The 8,635-nt window shown below is 38.2% G+C and overlaps 1 non-coding gene across 1 annotated transcript; it reads right to left on the bottom strand.

Moving 5' to 3' along the window:
- Window positions 1-229: 229 nt before the first annotated feature.
- Trnam-cau lies at window positions 230-302 on the bottom strand. The gene has a single exon. It is a non-coding gene; the product is annotated as a tRNA-Met (tRNA).
- Between the last annotated feature and the right edge of the window lie 8,333 nt (window positions 303-8,635).

Here is an 8,635-nt window from a genome sequence, read left to right as displayed (position 1 = left end):
TTAAATCCCCCGCTGAAAGTCTCCTTATTGTTTGTTTTATTTAGATATTTATGTATTTCTTCATAGAATTGTACTGTTTCTGTAAGTTTTAGTATATTACCATGCGCGTCCACAACCCATCTGACAAACTAACCCTGCTATGTACGAGAGGCGCACAGAGGAAACATACGTATTATAGAAAATGGTACACTAGACACATTCCCATGTAAATGTTGTGGTTAAAATGAAATGCCCCGGGTGAGGATCGAACTCACGACCTTAAGATTATGAGACTTACGCGCTGCCTACTGCGCTACCGAGGCCGATGCTTATACGTGCTTAAATCAGCGTACATATCATTATTAGAGCTACTTTTTTTTTTTTTAATCATGGAAAAATCATCATAAGAAACACAAAATATCTATTATTATTACCATAAATTTACAAAATCATGTAAAATAAGATAAGAAATATGACCTAACAAAATTAAAACATAAAATTTCTGTTTTAAAATAAGTAGGTCAATCTACGATAAAGGACCATTTTTTTAAGAATAAAATGCACACTATAAGCAAGCTAAACTATGGAATTTGATATTGTTCTTTCTTAATGGGTATTTTTCTAAGACTTCACGAAATTTTTGATGGTCCAGTTTACTTTAGGAAACGTTAGCAAAGAGGAAAGCTGTGCGAAACTCTTCACAGAATGGTGGATAAAATTGACAGGATAACTCTAGAAGCATTTGGTGTAGTGAGTTTTTCATTTTCAATCCGTCATACTCAACGTTTATGTTTTCCTGTTAGAAGATGCTGCTGAACGTTACGTGAGTTGCCTTATGTGGCACCGTTTACATTATAGTATTTTACCATCAGTTCAAAATACTTTTTCCCCGTATTGAAAGATGAACTTTTATGATTTTTCTTGAATACTTCATTTACGATACGGCACTCACTTACGGCTTCAACAAGACTGAATAACGCAATGAGTTACTCGTCTGCAGGTCAGCGTCCAGAATTGCTTCAGAAACTATCGGTACGCGTGCACATAGTAACGATAGGCTGCCGGTACACACTCAGTGTTGCGTTAAGAGTCAAGTCAATACTGTGAATGAAAATGAAACAGGGGATGATGGTAAATATTTGCCGTTTTCCAGGAAACAATATTAGACGCACTATTCTGAGGGTCATTCCATGCCAAACTGAGCCTCAGGCTTATTTTTTAAAAAAAATCCAAATTTAACAATGTCATAGTTTTTCGAATCAACAAAAGTTGAATTTTACTGCCTGAAAAAATTATAAAAATTAGATAATTAGATGAGGAAATATAGTTAAACAAATATGGCGATTCTACAGATGAGGATGGAAAACAAAAGGTTTCCTTTTTGTGTTGGCAGCTGTTTAAATTTGGTTGCAGCAATTGTTGATGTTTTAATTGTTAAATTTCAAGAGCAGAAACTTATCTTTCTGACAAACTTCAGTTTTTAAAGAAAGGTAAGTTATTAAGTATGCAGCTAATTCACAAAAGTTACTATTTATTTAGTGTCCCACCCGTGACAAAAAACATGAAAAAGTTTACCTTCTAACTCAGCAGTTATAGTAATTATATATATTTTAGGTTAGGAGTAAGAAAAACAAATAAAAGCATCCAATGAACCATAAGGCACCTTCTAAGTTGTAAACGATCATCTATAAATACGTTAAAAGAAGTAGTGTTCCACCCGTGACAGTTTTTTGGATGTTACTCAAATCTAAACCACTTAACACTTCTTGTTATTGTTAAGTTAAATTGGTTGATATGACAAGTGCTTAGATGGTTTACACTAAATAAAAACTTAGTATTTATTCAGAAAATGAGGAAAACAACATCAGCAGAGCGTATGAGAAAACTTCGAGAAAAACTGAAGAAAGATACCAGCATGTACAACGTCCACAAAGAAAAAGAAAGAGAGCAGGATAAAAGAAGAAGGGAAAACATGAAGATGAAGGTATCCTCCAGGGAAAAGTGTTATTGGAATATCGAAAGAAGAAAGCTGAAAGAGAAAGGAAGTACAGACTTAAACTAAAATCCGTATTAATTGAAGATCTGTCTGAGACCTGTATTTCCCAGTTAGGATCATATAAATGTCCTCAGTCCCATGGAAAAGCTGTTTCTCGGGTAAAGAAGGTGCTTCCTTCAAGCCCCTCAAAAAAATCAGCAGTAATAAAAAAGCTTGTAAGTGAAAGCTTACCTAAAAAGGTAGTAAAGCAGATTTTCCCAGTAGTGAAGAAAACGTCTCGTAAACTTACAGGGTATAGTCTGCTCAAAATACAAAAATTTTTCACAAATGATGAAATCAGCAGGCAGACACCTGGTAGAAAGGATGTAAAGTCTACTGTAGACCATGAAACTGGGAAAAGAGTTAACTTGCAGAAACGTCACATGAATATGACAGATAAGGAAGCATTTTTTCTTTTGAAGCAAGACAATCTAGATATTGATATAAAGATTAAAAAATTCTACGAGTTGCGGCCTAAAAATGTTGTTCTAACGTCTCAAATGCCTCACAATGTATGCATGTGCAGATATAATGCTAACTTCAACTTTACCATTGAAGCCATTCACAAAAAAATGGCTAGTTTCCCTGCTACTCACACTCACCTTATGAATCTTGTTTGCTGTGATGTAGAAAGTGAAATATGCATGAGAAGTCAATGCAAGAAATGCATCATGAATTTGCACACATTAATAGATGGAAAGTTTGATTTGTGTGACATAATATCTTGGAGAAAATGGACCAAACATGAGTGTCACCCTAAACAGACTACTAACAGTGGAACACTTTGTGAAGCTCTCTCTGAACTTCAGTCTCAACTAAAAACATTCAAGGAGCACTCATTTGTCAAAAGGATGCAATCTGGAGCTTTCAAGACTGTGAAAGCATCAGTTAGTGATGATGAAGTGATATTGCAAATAGATTTTGCAGAAAACTGTGTAGCACTGGCACAAGACGAGATACAAAGTGCCCACTGGAGTCATACACAGATTACAGTGGTCACTATTTGTGTTTGGATGAAAACAGGGCTACAGTCATTTGCAGTTGTGAGCGATGAACTGTACCATGACAAGTAATCAGTTTATGCATGTTTGAAGATTATAATAAGTTAGCTGAAACAAGAGCTTCCCAATTTGACCTCAATACGAATTTTTTCTGATTGTTGCACAGGTCAATTTAAGAACAAATTCACCATTTCTAACCTCTGCTATATGATGCAAGACTTATGAGCGTCTGGAGAATGGTTTTTCTTTGCAACATCACGTGGGAAAGGTGCAGCGTATGGCATTGGAACTGTAACAAAAGGGGCTGTTTGGAATAAAGTTAAGAGAAGAAAAGTCATCATCAGCTATGCACAGGAATTTTTAGACTGTGCCAGATCATCTGTTTCTGGAATAAACTTTCTTCTTCTGACAAAAGATCATATTGATGAAAACAGAGACCTTCTGGATGGACGCTGGAAAGCTGTTAAAAAAGTAAAAGATATTCACAGCAAGCATTACTTCAACAGTTACAGTACCTGTAACCTAGTATGGGTAGAACTTTCCTAAAATCAGATTTAGAGAAAGTGGAGGTTCTTCCACTTTCACTCAACATATGTTCACTAATCTACACAGCTTCTGAGATGAGTGATGAGGAATCATATCCTGATGTCCTGCTGACACCCAGTTCCCAAGAAGTTACAGGTTCGGAACAAGCTGTGGAACAAATCATGCCAGGAACATTTATTTTAGTTGAGTTCCAAACTGCAAGAAAGAAATCCACTACATATAGATAAGCTGCAATTGCACAGACAAGTGTAGAAGACAATAGGAGACAATGGGGAAACACAGATTATGTGTATGCGATCTGTTGGGGACTCAGCAAAGGTATTCAAAGCTGACGAGCAGGATGTATCCCACATAGAGTTTAAACAAGTTCTTGCTATTCTCCCGAATCCAAATGTCAAACATGTTAGGGACACCTTATATTATGAGTTTCCCAGCAATTTAGACAATTTCGAAAGTGGGTGAGAGGTCAAGTGTATATTTTTTCGAAGTGTTACATTCTTCAATAATTAAGTACTCAGAACTGTAAACTAATACTATACCAAAATTTATATTATTTACAGGCAACAAAAATTTTCTACAAAGTCGTCAAAACTTAAAGTGCCCTCTAAATATATGTTACCTACTGATTCATAGCTAACTGACATAAAGATATCAGTTTAAACCTAAAAAAAAAAAAAAAAAAAAAAAAACAGATTGTACTTCACGAGTCCCACCCATGACAATTCCTTGTCCCACCCGTGACAGTCTTTGATTGCAATTATTGTAACTAAGTATTACTAATCTAATATTTGTTGATATAATGTCATGTAAAGAATTGTTTTATTAATGTGAATTCAATATTTTCAAAAGAAAATAAGTGCATAAATCACAGATTTCTTCTAAAATGTTGGTGGTTATTCAATGCTACGTCTATTTGCTGTCCCACCTGTGACAAAGTTTTAAAGATGAATAACAGCTCAATTTGTAAACCTCTGACATCCAGATTTAAAGGGAAGGTAAAACAATTATTTGTATGGCAACCAGTCAATCTTTACTTTATTTCTATTTAGACTTTATGTTATATCAGCATCTGACTGTTGAAAAACGTAGTGCAACTGTCCCACCCGTGACAATGGAATCTCCCCTGAGAAAAATAACACGGAAGAAAGAAATTGCGCAAGAAATATTCTTTACTGGTACTTATTGAGAAAGTAAAAACGTAACGAATATGACTACTTATTGACTACGTTCAAGCAGAGGGAAATGACCATATATGTATAAATATGAATTAACAAATTACAGTAACTGAAATTACAGTTTTTTTATAACTAACATTTATATACATTTAAGGAACATCTCAGCCTTACCGAAAAATATATGCCCTATTATAAACATCCTAGTGCTAATGATTATAGTGGATAGGGTTAAAAGAGATGACCTACGGCATTTTGCGGACTATAAGACAACAGACTATAAGTCGCACCTCATTTTTAAGCAACTAACAAGAAAACCAGTTTTACTTTATTTATTATTAGATTGCAAAGCCAGACTAAAAGAAGTTCTTAATTTATGAAACCGAACTGACCTTTAAAATCCCCGAAAATGGTGATTTGAACCATCTTCTTCTTCTTCTTCTTCTTCCTCGTTGTCCTCTTCACATGTAAGGTGGTTTTCACTGCCATCGAGAGCGTTACATCTGCAGTACTTCTTGAATAGTTTCACAATAATGTCTTCTCTCACTCAAGACCACGACTGTTTTATCCACTGACCCACTTGTTTGAAAACAAGTCATTTTCACTTCAAGTTCACTGGCACGGTAGACTGCAATAACGCATCACAGGCAAGACAGTGTTCTGAGTTTGTGATGGCGGGGCGGGAGGAAGACAGAGTTAGCAAACTTGTGAATCCCCGGAAGTCACATGTTCGTTGAATCGGCGCACTCCTGCTGCCTGTTGCCAGACAGAGATAAGTTTCCCGCGGCATCGAGTATATCGCCATTTTAAGCCGGGCAGGAATTTTAAATCAAACATTTTTATATTATTTTCGAGTATAAGACGCATCTGAATTTTGGACGAAATATTTCGAAGAAAAAAGTCCGTAAAATACGGTTCGTCTCACGAGTCTTGAGTCATCGGACAACTGTCAACCTTTTGTTCAGCGACCCGCAACTCACTTTTTGGCATCCGTAACAACTTCCTCTCCTTACTGGGACGTGCCTTCTGAATTAAGAATTCGGAGACTGCCAATAGCACTTACCTGCCTGATGGGACGGAGCGGTAAACATCCCACCATTTCATTCCATGAGGGATTTCAAATGTGCTGCCAGTTCGTGCCCTTCAATACTGGAAGAATCAGCCGACTTTGAAATTCTTTAAGTTCCGGATTCGAAAAGGAAGAAAACTGCTGGCACCGCTATCTTTCATGTTAAAGAACCCTCGTATACTGAATTTGGCATATCATATTGATGTATGTGGCTACTGTAAATTTGTATGTTTCTGATTCGAGAACAATAATAATTAAAAGAATTAGAAATACAGGAAGCAATGTGAAATACAAAGCAGATGTGAAAGGAACAAGCGAGAAAGTAATATGTCTAAAAGAGTGGTAGAAAGCATTTCTGGATTTTTGCAAGCAGGTAACAACCGATTTGTGGCAATACTATCAGGTAAAAAAGAATGGATTGCACAATATTACTTTTCCCTTAACTTTTGGGTCAATTCTTTTTCTCTTAATGTGCATTACGTGTTTTAATGGAGACGTGTAAGCCCCGATAGCATCTGGGAATGTATAGTGTTTTACTATTTGGTCTTGGCTGTTCCAGGAGCAATCGCAGTCGTATCAAATTTGACAGAGAAACGTATCATGAGGCTTTACAAAATCGACAAGATGCGAAACAGTCTACTTCACATCACCCATTCGCTTCTTGATTTGATGGACTAACGTCAACATGGAGTGCGACTTGATTTTTCAGTTTTGTGTCTAGATCAATGAACTTGGAATGAAAAAGATTTTCCAGGCGCCTGAATATTTCTGGGTCCAACTAAGGCAACTGCAGTCCAGATAGTCCTATTTCGAAGATAACAGCTTGTAGCTTGGCTAAAGTAGTGTAAAAGCCTCATATCTGCAAGTGTTGCAAATAGCTTTAGATACGACAGACTACCCCTTTTGATTGGTTAAGGTCCTGCGTTGTTACATAGTACAACAACGGTGATAAGTGCCGCAGTTTTGTGGCCGAAGACAATTGACGGCGCTGTACAGTCAGACAGAAGTGTTGCAGAAGGCGTGCACTGAGTTAATTGTCAGCCATAGACCTCAAATTTTTCCACAGGGTTCCAAAATCATTTCTCATGAATGCAGGTGTGGTTATTTCAGCAGTGTGGTTACGTCAACAATGTGCAAGAGCTTCTTGTTACAACTTACGTTGCACTCCAGGGCTTTGGATTGCTGGGGGCTCACACATGCTATAGCAAAACAATTCTACACTGGATTGTACCAGGTTTCCGGAGGCAAGTGGCATCGCATGTTTACACAACTACCGTAGATTACGCTTACAGAGCTGATGCGTCCAGATCAGACGTGTTTGGTGGCTAGGACATCAAGCTGAGTGCTCCTCAAACCACTGAAGCACGATTTGAGCTTACACCACAGTCAATTATAAGGCCACTTGTGCGGGAAGTCTTTTGCTGGGCAAGGTTGGGGTCGGTTACGATAGTAACCTCATAATTCCAGTAATAATACTGCTTATGTGCATAACTGTGACACAAGGAAGAGTTGTCTGTAGTAAATTTGCATCAGAAGGATATGTTGCGAACGTGATGGTTCATGAGAATCTATTAATTAAAGTAATATTACGTATGTTTCCTGCACTAGAAAAGGTCTCTTAATTTGCTTTCACTGTTTACAAGTCATAAAACATATTAATCTGAGGGCCGGCCGGAGTGGCCGAGCGGTTCTAGGCCCTACAGTCTGGAACCGCGCGACCGCTACGTCGCAGGTTCGAATCCTGCCTCGGGCATGGATGTGTGTGTTGTCCTTAGGTTAGTTAGGTTTAAGTAGTTCTAAGTTCTAGGGGACTGATGACCTCAGCAGTTAAGTCCCATAGTGCTCAGAGCCATTTGAACCATTTTTTTTTAATCTGAGGCCGAAAATGACACAAAAGTAAACGGAGTAATTGCAAATCTCAAAATGAGATCAATTGCTTTCTTGTGACTACATCTTTGTGTGCAGTAGATGTGAGCGTAGGCTGAATTACCAAATGGTGGCATCTGCCATGTGTTTTACATTGCAGTGTAATTAGTTGTGAAAAAATATTTACAGCCCTTGTGGTTCCTATGTTTTCAAAACAAATTAATCACGTTTGTACAGGAAATTGTTCCCCAGAAGAATGGAGTCTTTTTACGTGGGTCGAACATGCAGAGTAAGAGTAAAATTTTTCCACATCTGAGACTCATCCCAGTTACACCATTTTGTTGCGCAAACTTACGCTCCTTTAAAAGGGTGGCCACCCCTGTGGCTTGAAGTCCAGCAACGGCGGGTGTTTGTCAGCGCCTGTACTGCTGTGCTGGTCGACACGGAGATACCATCGAGCGCGTGTGAGTGGCTCCTTTGTGGCGTAGCGTGTGGGGGGTCACTGGCCTGCGCCGTCTCAAAGGACATGACCACCGCCCTTCTTGCATCTGCTCCACTGATCCACGGCCCAGCTGCTTCTGCAACTGTCATAACATCTTTTAACAAGTTTTGCAATTGTACACAACTGTAGAACTGCACATGGTAATCCTAACATGAAGTCTTCTCCACAAGCGAACATTAGAATGTGCAACCAAGAATAATTGGCTTTAGCTTGATGTCTGTCGTTAATTTATTTGATCACTAATCAAGCAAATCAAAACATGGTTTCCATAGCAAACAGTTAAGTCCAAACCGCGATGCAGAGAATCTCTTTAACCGTACGAGGTGTGCGAGATAAAGTAAGGAGACTGGCGACACTGCGAGCAATCTAGCAACACTGTGTTGTTCTACTCGGGTAGACCGGCGTGTTCGTCCCTTCCACATCCTCAGTCCGAATTTCATATCTGTCCAGCCATCACGTGATTTT

This window comes from Schistocerca americana, chromosome 1 (assembly GCF_021461395.2).
Source record: "Schistocerca americana isolate TAMUIC-IGC-003095 chromosome 1, iqSchAmer2.1, whole genome shotgun sequence".
Classification (NCBI taxonomy): domain Eukaryota; kingdom Metazoa; phylum Arthropoda; class Insecta; order Orthoptera; family Acrididae; genus Schistocerca; species Schistocerca americana.
Note: the sequence above shows the minus strand (reverse complement) of the source record. Positions and strands in the feature narration are given on the sequence as shown.